The sequence below is a fragment of the Juglans regia genome, chromosome 4 (genome assembly GCF_001411555.2).
Source record: "Juglans regia cultivar Chandler chromosome 4, Walnut 2.0, whole genome shotgun sequence".
Lineage (NCBI taxonomy): Eukaryota > Viridiplantae > Streptophyta > Magnoliopsida > Fagales > Juglandaceae > Juglans > Juglans regia.
Window position 1 is genome coordinate 8912679 of NC_049904.1, and position 23683 is coordinate 8936361.

The following is a 23683-nucleotide window of genomic DNA, read 5'->3' on the forward strand; positions in this document are numbered from 1 at the left end:
ATAAATCGTGTCTTAACGGGTCTTCCCATTTTGACCCAAATCCATAAACATCAAACCCAAACCAGCTAATTTCGTGTCATGTTTTTGTTGGGTTCATGGTTACATATTGCCACCCCTAATAATTAGATAACTTTTCCCTTTATTCTCATGAAACCAATATACATCTTCTTCATTTTGTTTATGGATTATTTTTACACTACGATTTTAGACGATGAGTTTGAATACCTAAATTGGTGGTGATTATAATTTTTGGGTGCGCGAGTCTGACCATGTATCATCATCATGGGAGGATTGAGGAGTCCTCGCACCATTCCTATGACACATTGCCATGAGTTTCATACGGAGAGTAAGGGTCCATGTGATGATCGAGGTGAAATGGTTTTGTATTAGTGTAACTTGATAGACAGGTGAAGCGATTCTCCAGGCATAGCATGTGTGGTGTCTTTGAGTTAGTTGACAGGGTAGACGTGTCTCAAGGGCAACAAGAATACTTCAATGTGTGTGTGTGTGTGTGTGTGTGTGTGTGTTGGAAGATTTGAAACAGGCAAATCAGCTTGTACATTGGCCGGGTAGGAGCGATTCCTCAGATTGAACGTTGAAGTAGTTTTATTGTTTGACATTTTATGTGTTGAGATTCTATATGATGAGATATGCTGAGTTTTATACGCTTGAGAAGAGGACGGTTCCTCGCCTCGGTGATATTTATGTATACTTGAAATTTGCATAGAGGATAATTCCTCATAGGGTGATTCATCTCTATGCTTATACACTGTGTTTTACCAAGAGGACGATTTTCTTGCCATGACTATGGATACATGTGTTTCTTGCTTAAAAGGTTATTCCTCTTCGTGCATGAATATAGGTGTTCAAAGATCCTTTAATAAGTAATACTTTCTTCAATTTCAATAATCATAATAATAATAAGTAATCCAATGTGGAAACTGTCACTACATGTTAGCTAAAATTGAAAAAGTGACTACTTGTAGTCACTGGCTGGATTTCTTAGTAAATAATAGTGCTCTTATAACAAATTGATGCATGCTCTAATGATTGAATATTGTGGTGACTTTAGACGAAGTTCTAATTCCTACTAGCAGGTCCTTTCATTCTCTGAAGGGTAAGGTGGAAGTTAGTGGTTTAGTTATTAAATTTACCTTATTTCTCTCTAGATTGTAGAGGAGACTAACATGATTTTCATGGCGGAAGAACTAAAGCATTTGTGGGAAGGGTTTACTCTCACAGAGGAAGAACAAGGGGAAGTTTTTCTTTGGGAACAAGCAACTAAAAGATCCACTCAAAGAGGCAAAAGATGTCTCATAACCCTCATATTGATGGATAAGAGCATAAATAAAGAAGCTTTTAAGTCAACCATGACCAAAATTTGGAATCTTGAAAGCTGGATAGTGAACGAGGTAGGGTATAATCGGTTGTTAATCGAATTTCAGAAGGCAGTTGATATTGAACGCGTACTTTCGTCTTTGGTCTTTTGATAAGCATTTGATATGTGTCCAAGAGTTTGATAGTCACACACCCCCTAATGAGATTAATTTTACAAACGAACCTTTTTGATCTAGATTCACAACATGCGGTTGATTGCCATGACAAAAGAAGCAGGGGAAAGTATAGGTTCAACAGTGGGGGGAGTGATAACTGTAGATGTTGATGAGGAGGGAATTGGCTAGGGACATTTATAAGAATCACAGTTAAATTTGACATTATGAAACCATTAATACAGGGCATATAGATAAGAATTGAGGGGAAACAAATAAGGGTAGATTTCAAATATGAGAGGCTGCCAATAATATGTTTTCAGTGTGGAGTTCTTAAGCATCTAGATAGGGCATGCACAATGGATAAAATCATGACCCTTTCGACTAGGACAATAACAGCACAATATGGTCAGTGGCTAAAAGTATCTCTTGTTAATTCTAATGGATATGGTGGAAGAAAATATGGGGGTAGAGGGGACAAAACTCAGGTCAATCCCAACTACTAGAGTAGCAGAGAAGTGGGGTATAACAAGGAAACAATTATTAATAAAGATGATTCATCAACTTAGATGGTGGAGCAAAGCAAAAACATAGAAGCTGATGAAGATCCCAATATTAATGCTGAGAATAGTCAGATGGATAAGAGCCTACTACATGAGATCACAAATAGTCCTGGTCTATATGACAATGAGAAGAGGCAGTCACAAGAAGTGGAGGAAGAGGATGCTCCTGATCATTTGGGCTTACTGATGAATCAAGTCAACATCCCTTCAGGCCCATCTGCTAATCAAATCTCCTACACCAATCTAGTAAGTAACTCTGATCAATCCAGTGTGAATTCTTATTTTACAGTTGATAGTAATGCTAAGAAATTAGGATGGAAATGAGAGCTAGAGCGGCTCATTCGGTAGGGACCACTTCTCTAGCCAATATGGGAACCCAAACTAGTGAAGCACCAGGAATGAAAAGAGGAAGTTATCTGTGTGACAGCATAGATATGGATATTCATCTAAAAAAATCCAAATCAGAGCTCAATCTTGGAAAGAGCATAACTTAGCCCCACCAGCAGAAATGAAGTGCTTAAGTTGGAACTGTAGAGGGCTTGAGAACCCTCGAACAGTGAGAGAGCTTCACTTAACGGTGAAGACTAAGGCCCCCAACATAGTGTTTCTGATGAAAAGAAGAGAGAAAGTTGAAAGAGTTAGAAACCATATTGGATGTGATCAAAGTTTTGTAATTGATAGTAGAGGATGCAGTGGTGGCTTAGCCATGTTTTGGAATTCCTCCAGTTTAGTAGAAGTGGACTTCTACACTAATAGTCACATATCAGTTAATGTTACTAATACTGATAGTGGATGGAAGAAATGGCTCCTTACTGATTTTTATGGCAACCCTATAACCGTTAAAAGACTAGGGAGCTGGCAGTTGCTTAGGGCATTAAAACCCATGGACAACAGGGCATGGATGTGTATGGGAGATTTTAACAAGATCCTATAGCAACATGAGAAATATGGTGGACCAGCCATGCCATATTCTCAAATGGAATCCTTTAGACAAGCCATGGAGGAAAGTGATTTAAGTGACCTGGTTTACCAAGGGCATAAATACCCATGGTCCAATAATTGAGAAGGACATGATTTTACTAAAGAAAAGCTTGATAGAGTTTTAGGGAATCCTCAATGTCTCGGCTTGTTTAATGAGATATGTGCATCTAGCTTAGCAGCTTACAACTTCGATCATCATCCCATACTCATAAATGTAAGCAGTAACTTGGAGCCTGAAAGAAGATATAACAGGTCATTCAGGTATGAAACAAGCTGGGGCTGAAGAGAAGAGTGTCATAACTTAATTAAAGACACTTGGACTTGCCACTCAAGAGCTGATAAGTCATTGGAAATAGTAACTCAAAGTTTGACCAAGTTCAAACATAAGTTGATCCGATGGAGTAAGGAGATTGATAAAGCAAACAAGGGAGCTATCAAGGATAAAATAGTCAAGCTTAAAGGTCTTCAAGAAAATAATATTGGTTGTCACACATTGGAGATAAAACAACTTCAGAAAGAAGTGGCTAGTCTGCTTGAAGAAGAGGATTTGAAATGGACACAATGAGCAAAGCAAATATGGCTCAAGGAAGGGGACAAAAACACAAAATGTTTCCATAAATGTGCCTCCCAAAGGAGACAGACCAACCACATAAAAAGTATAAGAGATGGGGATGGCAATACACATATTTCTCCATAGGGAATCAATAAGACTTTTCAAAACTATTATATAGATTTGTTCACTTTAGCACCAACAAACATAGTAGAATGTTTAGAAGCCATGCAAGCCTTAGTATTTGAAGAAATGAACCAAATGTTATTTCAAGACTTTTTTGTTGCTGAGGTGGAAGAAGTAGTATTCAACATGAATCTCTTAAGTTCCCTAAGCCCAGATGGATTTTCAGCAGAGTTTTTTCAAGAACATTGGAGAATTGTTGGCCAAGACATCTGTGATGCAGTACTGGCAGCATTGAATACCAACAGATGGACTAATAACATCAATGAGACCTTTATTGTGCTAGTCCCAAAAACCAACAATCCAACTCGAGTTTATGAGTTCAGATCAATAAGTCTCTGCAATGTCATCTACAAGATTATTGCAAAGATGTTAGCAAATAGATTAAAGACCATTCTTCCAATTGTCATCTCTCCCACTCAAAGTGCATTTGTCCCGGGAAGATTAATCTCTGATAATTGCTAGTTGCTTTCGAAGCATTGTATACTATGCAAAGCAGAATGAGAGGGAAAGAGGGTTACATGGCCTTGAAGTTGGACATGAGCAAAGCCTATGACAGAATTGAATGGAGTTTTACTGAAGCTATCATGGAAATGTTGGGTTTTTCTTGGAAGTGGATTGACCTTGTCATCACCTGTGTCTCAACTGTATCTTATTCATTATTACTAAATGGGGTTCCACAACTTGCTTTCCAGCCCTCAAGAGGCATTAGGCAGGGTGATCCTCTATCACCCTTCCTATTCATTTTATGTTTAGAAGCTCTCTGTAAGATCCTCAACAAAGCTAAAGATTATGGGATAGTGAATGGGATTCCAATGACACGAGGTCATATCCATATAAACCATTTGTTTTTTACAGATGACAGTTTATTGCTATGCAAGGCCTCATCTTTGGAATGGAGTAGTTTGCTCAACCTATTGGAACTTTATGAGCAGGCATCAGGACAGAGATTGAACAAAGAAAAAACATCCATTTTCTTTAGTAACAATACAAAGCAAGAATCCAGAGACACCATCACAAGCATTGCATGAATTAGAACTACAGGGTCCTATGAGAAATATCTAGGGGTTTAGTTGGAAGATCCAGAGATAAGGCCTTCAAAGGCATCCTAGATAGAGTGAGAAGCAAACTAAGTAACTAGAAGATGAAATTGTTATCACAAGCAGGGAACGAATTCCTCATTAAATCAGTGATACAAGCCATTCCCACCTATAGTATGGGTGTTTTTAAGCTTCCTAAAGGATTGTTGCAGGAACTCAATAAAATGGTGGGGGGATACTGGTGGGGACAGATAGGTTAGGAAAGGAAATTGCATTGGATAAATTGGGATCGGATGGGGAAGTCAAAAGGTACTGGTGGGCTGGGCTTTAGAGACTTCGAAAACTTCAACCTAACAATGCTAGCAGAGCAAGGCTGGAGGATTTTACAGTTTCCAAACTCACTTGCATCTAGAATACTCAAGTACAAGTATAAGTATTTTCAAGCCAAGATGGGGAAGCAGACCATCATTTGTTTGGAGGAGCCTGTTATCAGCTCGACCCTTGCTTCAAGAAGGGACAATATGGAGGGTTGGGAATGGTAAATCAGTGAAAGTTTGGACAGAAAAATGGTTGCCCCTACCTAGTACTTTCAGACCTCAAAGTGCAATGACAATCCTGGTAGCAGAAGCTAAAGTAGAGGACCTGATAAATGCAGATTATGTGACTTGGAATCTAAACTGAGTAGAAGAAATTTTTTCAAAGGAAGAACCAAATCTCATATGCCAAACTCCTCTCAGTCATAGTAATAGGCCGGATCAATTAATGGGGTGATGCACTACTAATTATGGCATTTTCACTATCAGGAGTGCTTATCATTTGTAAGGTGAAATGCAAAGAAGATCACAAGGTCAATGCTCACAACAAAACACATATAGTGGTATCTAGACCAAGCTCTAGAAGTTGTCATTCCCACCTGCAACTAAGACTTTCTTGTGGAGAGCTTGTCATGATAGATTGCCTACAAAGCTAAACCTATGTAAAAAGAGAACAATGAAAAATCCCCATTGTCTTCTTTGTCTACAGGAACCAGAAACTACTAAACATATATAATGGGAGTGTCCTACAACCACTGATGTCTAGTAGGGATAGTGTTCAAAGAAAATTAAAAAAGGTTGTGTTCCCCATAGGAGTATCAAGGAGCTGCTAGAAGAAATGCTCATGAAGCTAAATAAAGAAGAGGTAGAAGAACTGTCAGTGATACTTTGGAAACTATGGAGGAGAAGAAATGAATTTTTTTTAAAGTTCTTTTCACTCACCCTAACTCATTGATGCAAGATGCCTCTTAGTTACTGCAGGAATTTAGAGCCTCTCAACCAATGGTGTCCACTTAGTAGTCACTCTCTACTCATCGAAATGTTGGCTGGGAACCTCCTCCCCACTAGATTTTTTCAAAATCAATTGGGATGCAGCGATGGATAGAATACACTACAAGGTTGGGATTGGAATTGTTGTTCATGATTGGGAGGGTAAGATTCTGGCTACACTGAGGAAGAGACAAGATTTGGTCCCATATCCTCTTATAGCAAAAACCTATGCAGATCTTCAAGCAATAATATTTGATAGTGAGTTGGGATTGAAGAGAATAATTCTAGAAAGGGATTCAAAGCAAGTTGTGATGGCTATCCAACACCATGAGGAAGACTTGAATTGCTTTGGAATGCTAGTTACAGTCATTAAGTCCAAACTACAATGTTATGAAAACTGCTCCATCAGACATGTACCAAGAGAAGCCAATTTAATTGCACACACATTAGGCAAGGATGCATTAGCAATTTCTGATTGTATTGTGGAAATAGAGGAAATTTCTCATTGTATTCAGACTCTGTTATAGAGCTATTGATTTATGGAGATTTATATGTTTTCAACAACCAAAAATATCCTACTAAGTTGCATATATGTGCATATTTTTATTTTACTTGAATTTCAAAAATTGGGAAGAAAACTAAATTTATTTTTATTAATCATTACGAATTTTAAATTGTAAACTCAAAAGTAAACCTACAAACTAATGTAATTTGATGTAATGCGTTAGATCTATTTGATACTAAAGAAAATTTTATAATTTAATGTACTACATCAAGTCAAATATATTTGTAAATCTACTTTTCTAACATATCTTCATAGATCAAGCATTTCTCAAATTAACATATACTTTGATTATAATCAACAACTGGAGATATATTTACCTGACCAAAATATCTTAGGAAACAGATTTGAATATACCTATGCCAATATATATATATATATATATATTTTTATAATATATAACTATATATATTATAACTATATATATTATATGCATGGTTATGTAGATGCTGAATAACATATAGTTAAACTACGCAAAATATGGTTCTCAGTTATAGCCAAAAGTTTCTTAAATCACAAAGCTCTATAAAAAAAAAAAAAAAAAGAGAACTGCTACAGACACAAAGAAATTATGCAAAATAAACAAACAAATTGATGTGTATTCATAGAATCTGTTAGATCTTCTTTATGATAAAAATAACTTTATAATCTGACGTATCACATCAAGACACATTAGTTTGTAGGTTTACTTTTGTGTAATCACTTTGTGGCTAAAGTATTTTCCCTAAAAAAAACTAAGCTTAACGTGTTGCTTTAACCGGATTTGCATATATGTACGTCCTCATGTGTGAAACGAAATATATGGATAAATAAAATATCTCCAGTTTTAATAGTTGGGTTATTATATATTTTTGGGTTTGATTGTTATTTTATAAAATGTCATTTTCGAAACTTTGATACTATGTTAGTTAAATTTTGGGCTGCAAATTCGGTTTAAAGTTTGGGCCTAAAAGGGAGGCTAGTTACAAAAAGCTTGGGCTCAGATTAACTTAGGCCCATTGTGAACTCGTTAAGTTAAGAGGGCCCGAGTGGAACAATCCTAAAGCACTTCTGCAAATTTGAACAAATAGGCTATGATTAAATAAAAGAAAAAAAAAAGAATTATTGAAGAAAAAAGAAAAAGAAAATAAAATCGTCAATTGTCAGGTAGTGTTGGGTTCATGTCGAATTATTCATATTCGTTTCGATTTTGAGTTAACACGAATAACTAAACATGCAAACACTTGACCCGAGTCCGAAATGAACCATTTGATCCGTTTAAAATAATAATAAAAAAAAATATTCACAAAGATTTGATCATTCCGTAACAACATGCCAAAAATCCAAGAGATGAATTTCTTAAAGTTTTAGAAATCTAATGAAAACTTTTTGGATCTTCATGAATTGACCCAATCGCATATGTTTTAGTATGTCAGTATAGTCGTATTGCCACTTACCATGGTGTTAGAAGTGTGATTTTATTTATTTGAGGTATCTAGAAGTGTCTTAATGAGATACAGTCTGCATCATTGGACTCAAATGAATATTTAAGATTTTATGGTGCAATAAAACAATTTTTGATTTATGGACGAAACGCTTGTTCGAAAACGCGTTTTGATTATTTCGAGACCTTTCGGAGTCGAATTTTAATAAACGATTTGCACTTTAAAGTTAGTATGATTATTTAGGATTTTATAGTGTAAATTTTATTTTTCACTTTTTAGGAGTGAATAGTAGCCTCGACAATAGCTTCTAAGAGCAGTGTTTCAAAATCATAGTGTGGAATGTCCAAATTAGGTTAGAGAAATTTTATTTGAACACTTGACAAGATCTTAGCCACACTTGGAGAATAATATTGGATACTTGGCACCAAGAGGAACCATGAGGAAAAGTGAAGGAAATCAAGATTTGTGATCATGCCACTTAAGTAAAACCCTATTCTATCCAACCATTAAATTTGTGTCAAACCAAAGAAGGTTTCAATCCTAGAGAAACCCTAAACAATTGGAATCCAATTGAAACCCCAAAAGCTTGGTTGAAACTGAAACTCTAAACGGTTTCTCCAAACTCAAAAGTTTGCCTCCAAACCCTACATGGACCTGGTTTTAACTTAGTGTTTAATCACTTGATTAAATTACTTCCACATGCTATTAACCACTCAAATTCATGTTATGACATCATTATTTATTATTTTAAACCTTGAAAATTTTTTTGGGCCAAGAGAAATTAGATTTGGGCTTGATAGCAACCCCAAACCCCAACCAAACCCCATTGAAACCCTAAATGGAAGCCCATTCGGTTAAGGCCCATTAAGGCTCACGCAATTGAGCCACCTAAGCAAGGCTTGTGGAGGAAGTTTCCCCCTACCATGACAGTCCAAACACAACCCAAAGTAGTCCCATATAGTACTTGATGTGAAACCAAAGGCCACCTCACGCTTCCCTCTTAGACGGCAGCTTGAGGCAGAAAACCATGGGCTAGTTTTGCCCCTTGTTTTGGCTGACACACCCATCATTCCAAGTGTCACTCACAACCCTCCTATCACCCCTTAGATATGTAAGAGGCTTCCAAGTCCCTTCCCCCTTCAGTTCATCACTTTCCAACTCTTTTATTGGAGAGAAAACTAGAGAGACTTTCGGGCTAATTTTTTGGCTCACTTTACTTGACCTTTTTGAAGTAGTTTTAAGTATTTTCTCACAGAGTATCCTTCACCAAAGTTATTCCTATTTGAGTTTAGTTTCTGTGGATATATTTTATGTTGATTTTCTAGGTCATTTGATTAGTCAAAAGTTGGTAAGTATGGAAAAGTCAGTCTAGGCGATAAACTGGATAGTGCATGGTATTTTGATGATTCTGACTTGGGTATTGGAGGATGCAAATTGAAGATTATCTTTGCACCGCCCCATTCCTAGATAAAGATCTTGGCAAGGATCCATGATTTTAGGGATGCCAGTCGGTCAAGAACATTCCATATATTTTTGTTGGGTCTAGGCGAGTATTCATGGATTGAGTACACGGTAAGTGAAATAAGTCGCAACAGAATAAGTAAGGAATTAGTCGGAGACTAATACTAAATGTACTAGAGGTTTATACCATTAAGAAATACATCGATTAATAATAATATCTATGTGTCATTGTCACTTATTCCCAAATGCAGTCATAAATTAATCACTTACATTGAAATACAACGAACCGATCATGGTTTGTCGCCTAACCAAAATATACGCCTTAATAAATACAAATAACATTATTGGAGACAGTTCTCTGTACCTACAACTCGAGTGAGTCAGAGCTTCTTCCTTGGCGAACTCTGCTTGCCCTACACCCAGTAAATGAAACTGCAGGTAGGACCACCATAGTGAAAATTGTAAGAAATCCCTATAGGTTAAAACCCATAGCAGTACTATTAATGAAAGACAATGGCCATGAATATGCATGCACAATTTCATGTAAGTAAATTTGTAAACACATATATCATCGTGAGGAATCACCCTCCAAGCATAAACACATGTATTCATAGGTCACGGTAAGGAATTATCCTCTGAATAAAACTCAAGTATACAAGCATGGTGAGGAATTAACCTCTCAGCAAAACTGATGTATGCATATCATTACTGACGTAAGGAATCATCCTCTTATCAAATCTCATAAAGTCTGCAATATCTCATCATATAAAGCACAACAGTAAGTTGCTCCACCCATTCAACTTGTGGACTCACTTTACTCGACCAACACTTGAGCTCATTCGTCAAGCCCAAACCATCCGACTTGGAGAATCACTCAACATGGTTAACAAACCTGAAGACATTACACGTGATCAATCCAAACAATCTCTCTACCTGTCAACCAACTTGAAGAACCACACATGATCAACCCAGGGAATCTCTCTACCCGTATTATCAAGTAAGTCCACTATGAAGATGATCCACCAAGATCATCATGGAGAATCACTTTACCCGTATAAAACTCGTGAACGTGCTACAGGATGACATGGGAACTCCTCAACCCGTCCATGATGATCGACACACGGTAAGACTCAACACATGGAAACCAAGATCATCAATTTGCATTATTCAAACTCATCATCTTAAAATCATAGCGTATAGGTAACCAATAAACATAATAAAGAAGATATATTATTTTCATGTAGAAAGATGTGAGTTACATAATATTCAAAGTCTAATCTTACAACATACTCACAAACATCTTGCAATGTCCTAAAAGAAATTCGACAGATGAATTTCTTTAAAGCTTAGAAACATCATGAAATCCTTAAAATATTTTATGAATCGGGCGATCGATTTGGTCTTAGTCGATTAGCATATTCGGATCTTGATCCACTATGGAGATGAAATTGCCTTTTTATTTAATTGAGGCACTTAGGAGTATAATTTTATGAAATAAATTTGTAACGCCCGTCCTTGTGGTGGGACTTTTTCTAAAATATTTTTATAAAAAGGACGACGGGAATTACCGTCCTATTTAAAACTTTTCACTTGCATTCCTAGGGTGCGAGACTCTACGTTTATAAATAAAATGTGCTTTGATCATAAAAGAGGGTTACAGCGGAAAACATAAATCTTATAATAAAAAGGCCTCGTACGTTTAAAACTCGTGCCTAGACTTCCGTGCTCTTCCCCATGGGCCGTGTCCGTCTTGATCGTGCAGTTCCTGTGAGGGGGAGGGACATGCATAAAAACTAAAATGAGTCGAAGACTTGTAAGCATTACTTTATACGGTTAAAATATAACAACATAGGTTTTCATTCATGCATCCATCATTCGTACATACTATTACGTGCGTGCCTACGTGTCTTGTGTAAGTTCGTTTGAAAACGTCACTGGACGGGGCTTTTCTTTCAAAAGGCTTTTCTTTATTTAAAACGTGTCCCCCGTCAGTGCCTTCATTTCGTCAAGAGTCGCTGTACGGGGTTTTACTTTAAAAAGGCTTTCTCGTCGTAAAACGTTTCCCCCATCAGTGCCTTCATTTCTTAAAGAGCCCGTGCTCTTGTGCTCTTGTGCATACATGTGCGTTCGTGCGTGCGTGCGTACATCCATTCTTTCTTATCGCTTTCATAGGCCAGTACACACAATTACGCCCCTTGTGTTTGGGGTTAGCGGTCTTCTTTTGGACCCGGATTCCGCCCGTGGCCACGGGTTGGGAACCCCTTTTCATAGGGGGCAGCACTGGGTGCACTTCCAGCGCTACTTACCAGGCATTGCAATCTACCCATTCATCGGTACCCTTTCATTCATGTCATGTGGCCGTTACGTGTCTTCATACATTCATGCTTTCATTTCTTTCTTTCTTTATTTTCATTCGTTTGTTCATGTCAGCTCGAGGGAGCTGAAGCTTTCATTCGGTTCGTTCTTTCATTTTACAGTCATTTCTTTTCATGAGAAAACATTTCTTTTCGTGAGAAAGTATCGTTTGGGGCGTAAGCCCGAAAATGGTCTTTCCGTTTTCTTTTTCAATTTCATTTCAGCTCTATCCTCTCTTTAACAAAGAACATACATGGGCTTAAGCGTCAGCTTCCGTGGCATCCTATAAGCGTCACCTTGAACGTCGTCAATCGTGGCATCCGCGAGCATCACCTCGTGGTGCACATGAGAGCGTCGGTTCGTAGGATTCACGAAAGCATCTGCTTTCATGCCTTTCATGCATCTTCATCAGTTTATGGACTTTTCTTCGAAAATACATACAATAGATACAGCGTATAGTCATCCATTCACATGCGTACAATTAATACTTTGGGTGCGTAAAAAGGGGCTGCCAAGGAGGGGCCGTACATACTTATACTTTTGAACATTTAGCATTTTCTTTCTTAAAACGTCTTTAGTCTTTTCGTGAGCATTTTAAAGGAAAAGCGTTTCTTGTATCTTTGATAACTCTAGAAGAGTATGAACGTAACACTTACCTGGACTCCATGCTACTTGCATGTCATTCAGTCCATTCACGTGCTTGTCAGATGGCAACCTACATGCATACACATAACCTTAGCATCATTCTATATCTAATGCATAAGTAACTTAAACTATAAATAGAACCACGCTATACTTAGAACACTCTCCTTCTATCCCGTGCACTTACGTGCCCTTCATTATGTTAAACCCTTCGAGGACCACTTACGGTCACCACAACTTCCAACTCAAAGTCTTGTCTCGAGTGCTCATCCACTAAAGTGAACCCCTTATTCACCTTAGGATTAAGACACTAGGACATTCGTCTTACTCTTCTTACAACCACATTCGATGCATGATTCCGATCGATGGAATCACACATCTCAATCCTAACGATGCATCCGTCACTATCTTCATGCATCTTGGCCCACACTAAATCCTCATTCCCATCCATAAAGACACATGGCTCTAAGCCAACTTTGAGGCTTAAGCACCGTGCAACTATGCTCATGACAGATTACCCATTACATATAGTGAATCCGTCCGGCACGTGTCTCTCACCATGTTACACAGGTACCTTACCCCTTTATCACCTAAGATCAACATATATAACACGTTGATCACCTGCTCGTAGGGACAAGGGCCATACTCCGATACCAATCTTCTCTTAACCCGGCTAGCATGACTCTTCACACTACCCGTCCCTTTTGACAGTTCATCCCAACACTTAACACGACAAGACTCCATCCATAACTACGTTTCATGTCACGTTATATAGCCCGAGATTGCTCCAGTGCTACACTGTGACCTTGTCGTGTTACCTAGCATTCTACTTCATCACGAGTACGGTTCCCCACGTACTCCCTTCACATCGTGACATCTCGTCACGTTCCCGTTTCGCCATTTCTACACTTCAACACCTCACCCATCATAAGCATGACTTCCAATAACCACGTCACTTTGTGACGTTGCCCAGTCATGCTTCCGCTGCGTACTCTTACACTTATTCCACTATTTCACCCATCACAAGCACGACTGTCAGTAGTCATGTCACTTCGTGACATTCCTTAGCCATGCTTCCGCTGCGCACTCTTATACTTGCTCTGATACTTTCACGCATACTTTTAGCTATAAGTCCATTGTAGTGACACTTGTCACCTCAGACTACAAGCTACGCCATAACTACTTCGGGACACTGTTCCACAGTTCCCGACACTATCCATCACATTCCACGCCCATAAATCACATAACCATCCTTATCTCTACGACACGTCACACGTAGTGTCGCTGCTACGTGGAGTACACTCCACGTATACTCCCTTCATACACACCACATCACCATTATGGCATACCTACCATATGGTACATCACTCCATAACAGGGAGTACGTTTCACTCGTACTCCCTTTACATACGCTCCATCACCACTATGGCCTACACGCCATATGGTGCATCCCCAATCATATGGAGTGCATTCCACATGCACTCCATCCATACACACCATATCACCACTATGGCATACCCGCCATATGGTACATCATTATATCACATGGAGTACACTCCTCGTATACTCCCTTTATACACACTACGACACATCACCACTATGGCATACACGCCATATGGTGTATCTCACCGTCTCATGGAGTACATCCCATTTGTACTCCCCACATATACAACACGCCACATCACCACTATGGCATACACGCCATATGGTGCATCGCACCATCTCATGGAGTACATTCCACATGTACTCTCCACATACATACCACATCACCAATATGGCATACACGCCATATGGTGCATCGTCCACCACATAGAGTACATTCTACATGTACTCCTCTTACACGCACTACGCCACTGAGTACACTCCACTTGTACTCATCCCGTTCCACCATACGTCAGGAGGGTATATTTTACATATACTCTCCTTATCTCACATTACGCCACACATAAGGTACACACAGCGTGTACTATTCCCATTCCATATGTCACATCACCATTATGGCATATCCGCCACATGGTGCATTACTCCACCCCATAGAGTACACTCCACGTGTACTCCTCACATATACTATACCCCACACAGAGTACACCCATCGTATACTCCCTTCATACACATCACGGCATGTCACCATTATGGCGTACCCACCATATGGCATGGAGTACATTCCATTTGTACTCCCTACATATATAACACGCCACATGCACACAGAGTACACTCAGTGTGCATCGTATCTATTCCACATATACCGTGCCACCATTACAGCACATATTTCCCAATCACACTACATAGCACAGTCCACAACACTTCCCATCTACACCCAACACATCACAGTACACTACACGGCACAATGCACCTCCATACAACACAGATAAGCCCAACACTTCACTACACAGAATGCCCAACAATTCATCACAATGCCACAACTCCACAAATACTAACAGCACAATCCACAACCTAGTCAACTAATCAATATCTAACATAATTACGAGGGATAGAGGGTTATACCATTGACGGGATAACCCGTGCGTTGCTTGCTGATCGTCATAGCCGATGATGTCGGAGGAGTCGTACGTGGTGGCTAACTCACGTACGGTGACTGTTTAGGTGTTTGGATAGCTAGGTGTGGTCTTGGAAAGGCTCGTGATGGCCTTGTGATGATGGCGAGGGGCATAACACGGCGGATCTAGCCATGTACAGTGGCGGTCAATCACACGCAGTGACTGTCCATCACATAAAGTGATGGTTTAGACCTAGGGCTTGGCTAAAGGAGGTGTGGTGAATCTCGTGGTGGCGTCAAGGTGGCGCCACGGTGGCAGATCTGGCCATTCCATGGAGGAGAAGCCGTGGGAGAGTGAGAGAGAGTGTGCTCTCGTGGGTGGCAGATCGGGGCCAATGGAGGTCTAGTTGGCTTGGTGGCGGTGCACGGCGTGCAACCCGTGCGTGCGTGAGAGGGGAACCCGTGAGGTAGAGGAGGGGGTTTCTGGCCATGGGTCACGTGGAGGAGCTCGGGGAAAGGGAGAGGAGGTCCATGGCGTCGCATGGTGGTTGTGGGTGGCCGCGTACGGTGGCGCACGGTGGGAAATGGGTTAGAGACCCATTTCGGGTACTTGCCGTGGAAGGAGGGGGAGGACTGCATCATGGGAGCTGGCTTCGGTGGAGGATGATGGCCGGTGGGAGAGGAAGCTGTCGAGGGAGTGGTGGTGTTGGAGGGTGGCGCACGGCGGCGCTACGCGCACTAAGCCCATTTGGGCTTCACACTTCGAAGGGAGAGGAAGAGGGAGCGTGAGGTGGAGGGGTTGGCATGGTTGAGCTCGCCGGCGTGAGGAGCAGCCGGTGGTGTCAGCGGTGTGGCCTGGCGACGCATGGCGGCGCCGAGCTGTGCGTTGGAAGGCTTCGGCGTGGAGGAGATGCGTACCTCGTACGCCGAATGAGAGAGGGAGGAGAGAGAGAGTTATGGGGAAATGGGAGGGAAAGAGAGGGGTCTGGGTATTTAACCCAGTCCTTTCGTCTGGGGGTCTACACGACGATCTAACGACGAATAATTAAAACACTAATTTGAAGATGCGTAAAACATTAACTTAATTAAAAGCACTTAGAGGAATTAAGGTAGATATTATTTTAAACTAACTTTAGTTTATAAAATAATATTCTTCATCATTAATAGAATGATGAAGTCTCACTTAACATATTTAAAAGGGTTAAACCATTTATTTAATAAAAGTTCTCAACATAATTTAAATCTCATAATATCTTAAATAATTGAAATCATTTTAATAATAATATTAAAATGATTTCCGGCAATTATAATATTTTTGGAGCTCTTCAATAATATTATGATTGTCGTATTTAAGATCAAATCTTAATTCAACAATGATGGAAATATTCTTTATAAATATTTCCAGCATATTTAAAACACTGGGCGTGCCCTAGAAGTCACACGATATCTTTCGAGACACGCTATCATGGTTCGACACGCATAACGTGACTCACAGTCGGTAGTGAGAAAGGCAGATGATCACATAATCTCTGCCTTCGGGATTTGCTTACGTCATCAAGACGAAACATACGTCAGAAAGAGAGAAGCGTACGTAAGAAGAAGGAGCTGGATATTACAAAATTACACTATTCGAGTCATATGAATACTTAGGATTTTATGGTGCAATAAAAAGTTTCGAATTTTTTGGGTGAATAGTAACCCTTTGGGAGAGCACCACGTGGTATCTGATTCAAACAGTTGTCAAATCACCATGTAGGATGTTCAAATCCAGTTATGATCACTATAAAATCTATTTAAACATTTGGCATAATCTTAGTCACCAACTTGAAAATCTTATGCTCACTTGTCAAAAGGAGTATAAATGTGCAAGTGATGGAGTGTAAATCAAGCCTTGTCATCATGCTCTCTTACACCATTCACTATTCTATCCAGTCAAACACTATTTGGCCAACCAAAAGAGGGTTTCAAGTCTAATAAAACCCCAAACCTAGTGGTACAATCCGAAACCCCAAATGATCAAGGGAACTGAAACCCTAAATCTTCCAAACCCTTAAATCCATGCACTCAGTTTTGACCATGTGATTCACTCTTTGTTTAAGCCACTTCCACAAGCAAAAACCATTCAAGTACACACTCTTCCACCCTCATCCACTCCCTTACACCTTGTTACTTACGTTTTACTAAGAAAAATCGGATTTGGACAAAATCCTAACTGAAACCCTCTTTAAACCCCAAATGGAGTGCATTCGATCACACCCCCTAGTTTGGCCGAAACCATCTAGTTGCATCATGCTTCTTCCACAAGCTTTTTACCCAATTGATTGACCATACGAGGGCTGACATTCCCCCTTGATTTCATCCCAAATACTTCCACTTGGCAAGTCAAACACTCAAGATTAGCCCCCTCAATTTCACCCTTCAATTCAGCAGATTTTCCTTCTCCCTTTTAGAAGCAACCCTCACCTCAATGTGTCATAGATTCAACCACCAAGTCAGCCCTCTATATACCCCCACTCAACTCTCACTTTCCTCCCACACTTGCATAATTTTTCCTTACTTTCCTAGAGGGAAACCGAGAGAGCTAAAGGAGAAAATTTATGGGTAGCTTGTGTTTTTTTGTTCCGACCCTTTGTAAAATATTTTCCTTAGCTCAAGTCTCTTCTATTTTGTTAAGTATTGAGTCAATTTTACTTGGGAGAGTATTGATTAAATTTTCTTGGAGGTTTGATGGATGAAAGTTGGTGTTGATGATGGAATTGTTCGGTTTGGATGTTTGTTAATGAACCTTGGAAATTTACTGATGTTTAGATGAATATTTTTGTAGATCTTCATTCTATGAAGTGTTTACATGATTTTTTTTTGTAATTTATGGTTTGATTTATAGCATGTTAGGTTTTTATAAAATGGTTTTTAAGTGATAGAAACCAATTGATCAAAATGAGTTTTTGTTTGGTTTAGTTTGTTACTTTAGTGTTAGGATCTTGACTCTTGTTTTTTTTTGTTTTTTTTTTAAATCTTGTTCTAACGCTTTGATCTATGGATTAATTTGGATTTTTGAAGATTTATAACTTAGGTCTTTGTTAGATTGTTGATAAACATGCAAGAGTATGTTTTAAGCATGGTTTAAAGACTCTAGGATTTGATGTTTGTTTTGATGGATTATATGCAATGGTATGTTAGATTGGATGCTTAGATCAAGTTAGAACTTGACTATGAGGTATATGGTTGTATTATTCCAAGATTTATTTCATATAAATCAAGGATTTAGTCACTATGATTCAAGTCAAAAGCATGCATGTATCAATTTCTAAGTTTTCCTTGTAAACCGATTTTAAGTTGTTCAGTCTTGTGATTTTTGGTGTTAGTCAAGCATGTGATCAACTAGGTTTGATAGATGAACATGTTAGACGTGAAATTTGTGGACTTTTGGTGCCGTTGGAGTTGAAATGAAAGTATTAGACCAAGAACACCATAGGTTCGGTTTGAACTAATCTTGATATTTTGTGCTATTTTTTGAAGTGGTAAGTTTAAGATTTTGGAAAGTGGGAATGAGATACAAAATTCTCATCTCATCCCATCTCATCTCATCGTTACAACCTTTTCAAATTCTCACATAAAATATAATAAACAATTTAATTTTTTCAAATTTTAAAATAATAATAATATTAAAAAAAACAATATTTTAAACTTTCATTAAAAAAAAAAATTCTCATCTCAATTATCCAAGCATACCCGACATGATTTTAGAACTAAGGATGTAGTATTTGAGGGTTGTTATTTTCGATTAAGCATGTTAGAATGTTAAATGGCCAAGTAGCAAGCAAAATCATAGTTTTTAGCCTTTACATGAATCAGCCAAGTGGAGTTCTTATAGTAAGGATTAGTTTTTGAAAATTCTCATAGTTGGATTTAGGATGAAATTTACATGCGGTATGTAAATTTTGGTAAGTTTTGGAGTCCGTTTGCAATTTCCTCAAGTTTGGGTGCTAATTTAATATTTCCCAAAAATTAAGGAGTAAGTTTGCAAATTTAGCTCAAAGTTAGTAATTCTGTTTTTATAAGGATTAAGTGAGAAATTTTAACCCTAGAATGTCTCTCATTTGAGCTTACACTATGCTTAAGTTACACACGACATTTTGTAAGTTAGCTTCTAATTTACTTATAATATGCTTATATGTATGTATGGTGGTAAGATTCATGCAAATGATATTCATATTTTAATTATACGTATTAGTTGAATCATATTATGTCATGCCATGTTGTTATGTATATTAATCATGAATATATGTTACATCTCATGACCACCATGTCATGAAGCATGCAAACATGTCATGAGATACTTTTACAAGTCAAGCATGAAAAGTCAAGTTTACACTATGGCAACCCCATAGGTTAAGACACCATGGAAACCCCATGGAACAAGAGACCATGGTAATCCCATGAGACAAGATATTATGTCTAAGTCTATCTTAGTAAAGCAACCATGCCATGTTTTTCATATGCACGTCCACGCCCACGTGCATCAAGCATTCATGTTATGTTATTATCAAGCATGATTAATTATACTATTAGTAGCTTAAAAGCCTTACTTGCTGATATTATAAATCTTATTATGGTAGTCTCAACTATCACTATCCTCGAATTGTAGAAGATGTATCAAGGATAGGAGAACTCGTGCACCCCCAGCTAGATGACGTCGAATAGTCAGAGGAGGAGCCTCAGGGAGCTCATGGAGTTGGTCCTCCAGCTTTGGGATCTATTTTGGAGATTATAGCTGGGCTGTGTGAGCAGCTTGGTGTTTAGTTTACTTTCATATTATATCTGTACTTATGGAGTTTTGTCTTCTATACTACGTGTTTTGATTTCAAACTTGTTGGAAATATGTTATAACCTTTAATATGTGAATATTTATGGAAATATACTTATGTTTTAGGATTAGCATTGTTGTACATTGTGTATTGCTAAAAGAACTATCCGCTGTGATTACGGCATATTGTTAGAAGCATGCTAGGTGCATTGTATTCTTAACTGTCATGAATGAGGGTATTTGACCTTGTGTTGCATGTTCTGACGCTTCAAGCTTCGTCAAATCCTAAGTAGAGTTTGGGGGCATCATAGATTTACACCGCATTCCTAGTATGGTTGTAGGAGTAAACCTACCTGAACAATATTTCTATCACTACTGTAGCGCTGGTGCTGCTCCTTCCATCGCACCCCTTGAAGTCACTTTCTTCTTGAAGACTCTGATTGAATCCAAGGGTATACACTTAACAATCACAAAAGTAAGATTTTAGCTTTTATCCAGTGCTTTATAAACAGGAGGGACTATCAATCGTATCTCTGACTTGCGTCTGAATGCATCTATGCTTCAAGGGGAGACCTTGGATCTTGTCTATCCATTTGCCTTCTGGCCTTGTAGGATGGTAGAGATTGACAGGAACAAGGCATGCAAGTCCTCTGCAATTTGCCTTTGGTCAAATTCCGCAATTTGTCCCCTCATAAGGGTCTCCCACGTGACGCTGGACCATACCTCTGAGATCAGACAATATGACCTATAGGTTCGTAATATTTTTTTCATAGGCTCACTCTAGATGTGATATGTCTTATGGAGTATGGGCCTCTATGTATGACGCCTGTCGCCTCTGAGCACCTTTGTGTTATCGTGGAGAGCTCTTACGTCTGTATCAGTTTTTCCTTCACCGTTGCCCGCCCTTATACTGCGAGCCATCCTTTTCCAGAACTACCGGCCTCTTCAGCACCTTGTTCTAGCCCTCGTACGATCGGGCACAATGCCCACCTGGGGCATGGTGAAAAGTCTCTTATCACACGAGGCTAGACCGTGCCAGCCAGGCACTCTACAACGTTCTGCTTCCCTTACTCTCGATTTGGCCGCACGTTGTCTACCCAGTTGCCCCTTCTTTGATAGTCCTTAGTCTTCGCGAGGGTATTTCTTCCCTTGCTTCGATGCAATCCTCAAGAGTTGTAGCATAAATAAATGCATGTAAAGTTATATCATAAACAACGAAACCGAGAGGAGGAAGTGATGGTGTTTTAGATTTGAAGTAGCTCAAGCCTTCCAGTCGTGGGTGTTGTATAAATAGTATGAGGAGAGAAATAGAGTTTCAGTAGGATGGAAAAGGGGGAGATAGCTTTTGAGAAACAATTAGCCAAACCATTTGAGAGACTTTCTTGGTGCATGAAGGAAATGTTCAATTGATTTATTTGAAGGAGGTGTCCTGCTTGAGTTGATTCGTGCCTATCCAAAAGAGAAAAGGACAAAACTTGTAATTATTTAAAATTTGTATGGGCATTTTCTCTCACTGACAGTCCTCTTTAAAATTGGGATTACGTTCCATACTCTTTGGGATAACACGTTTGAGGGAAATATCAAAACGATACTTTTCTAAAATGTAAACTGAAATTTTTTTTCCGGCTAGAATTTGTACCCTATTTTTGGTATTTATTTATTTTTTTTTGTGGATAATGACTTTTCGCAACAATTTTTTGCTGTTGTAAAAAAAGTAGTATTTTGGGAGCCGTATTTTCCATGATCTTGCTGCAACTGACTTTCGTGGAAAAAGACTTTTTGCTACAATTTTAGACATATGTTGTATTGGAATTTTTTAACTTTTTAATATTAAAAATTCATTCCTCTCTCTCTAGAAAAATCCTCTACCTTCTCTCTAAACTCTCTAAAACTTCAGATCAAACGAAGGGGGGTGGGAGCTTCTACTCCTCCCCCCTTCTCGTCTGTCCATTCTATTTTCTGTGTAGTGTTTTTTTTTTTTTTTTTAAAATTTTGTTTTTTTGTTTTTCAGGCCGAATAAGGGAGGATCGTAGTTCGGGTCTTTCTAGCCCTCACCCTCCTACACGCGCCCCACCGAGATGATGCCCAGTCGCCAATCTTCAAGACCGCCAAATATGGCGTTCATAGGCGTGGAGCGTAGTCCGCACGCTCGAGACAAAGCTCTGGATCTCATTGATGCGTGCCCATCACGCGCCACATCGGAGGCTTCTGCCGATGCCACGCTTGGCTTCTCTGGACTATCTGACTCTGGGGCTTCCAAGATTGATCGTCGGTTTTCCTCCCTGAGTGACCAGTACCCTGCACGCGCCACTGTCGACGCATCGTGAACTAATCATTCGTTTTTGTTTTTCTATTATAGTATTTTGTTGCTGGTTGTTTTTCTGTTCTTTTGTTGACCCGAGTGAGATGTTGAGCCTTTGGATCAGACGCAATCTGGAGCAAGAGCTATTTGAGAGTGGGGGGCAAGGTCACGGCCGGTGATATCGTATGACCAGTGCTCACGCGTAGGTGCTACCTGCATAGTGGAGGCTGTTGTGTCCGTGTGTGAGCTGGGTGCTCATACCGTTAGGGTTTGAGATGCCGATGCTTGTGGTGGGAGTGATGTCCGGGTCACACTAAGGCTTGTAGTTTTGTAGTTTAGTTGTTAGTTAGTAGATGTTAGTTGTTAATGTGTTTTATTTGTTTATTCGTTATTTTAGTGTTTAATAAAATAGAAATAGGCTATTGGATTTAGTGTCCATAGTAGTGTCCCGTACCTTTCCTCCCTAGAAGGATAGATGGGCCTTCAAGTTCTGTTTACATAATGCTTTCTCTGTTAGGAGAGAGTTTATTGAGAAGTTAAAAAAATGTTCGCCACAAAGGAATTTGTGTGTGGGGAAGCCTCAGAGCTTGTGGGGAAGCCTCAGAGCTTATGGGTAGTTTGGCTTATAGTCTGGATTTTTCCATGTATTGATAAGTCACAGTTGTAACTTCGGTTCATTAATGAAATGAGACTATTTTCATAAAAAAAAAACTTTTTAATATTAAAAAATACTTTAATATTTAATAGTCAAACGAACTAATTTTTATCATAGAGCTTTTGAGATTATTTAAATATTTTTAAAGACACTTAACCCAAAGCCAAACATTCTGATCTTAGTGGTTTTGGACTTCTTTGTTGTGTGTAACGATCCGTCTACTACATGTGCCAATGTCGGTGACCACTCTCTCGAACTCTATAGCAGAAATGGCCATTTGAAGCATCCTTGACAAATCCATGATCTGCACAATGCCCACATGAACCCAGAAAACTAGTCTCCAAACAAATAATAATCAAAACAAGCTCCCAAACGGCAAAAAAATAGAATTTTTTTTAAAAAAAAGAAAAGAAAAAAGTAACGGAAGAAATTAAGAGAAAATCAAGAAAACATACAGTCAGAAGAACAAAGCATAAAAATCCCCATCCAAACCGTAGATGAACACAAAAGAATACCTCCTTCAATGGAGATCAGAATCTAGGTTGCAAGTGGAGATAAACTAAGGAAGATGACCTCCGTCCATAGTTTTATTAGAAAGAGAAAAAGATGGAGAGTGAAATGGAGACAGAGAGGTGCGAGAGAGATTGAGGAGATAGAGAGAAAGATTTGGATTGAAAATACCTAAATTGAATTTGAAAACAAAACAAAGCTCAAAAGACAAAAAGGCCAATAAAATAAACCATCCCCAAAAGGGAGAGGATGGCTTATCAGTGTGTTGGAGCACGACGGTGGCATACAAGAGAGAGAGAACGTCGGGAAGGAATTTGAACAATAGAATGGGGGAGAGAGAAAAAGAAACAGAGACAC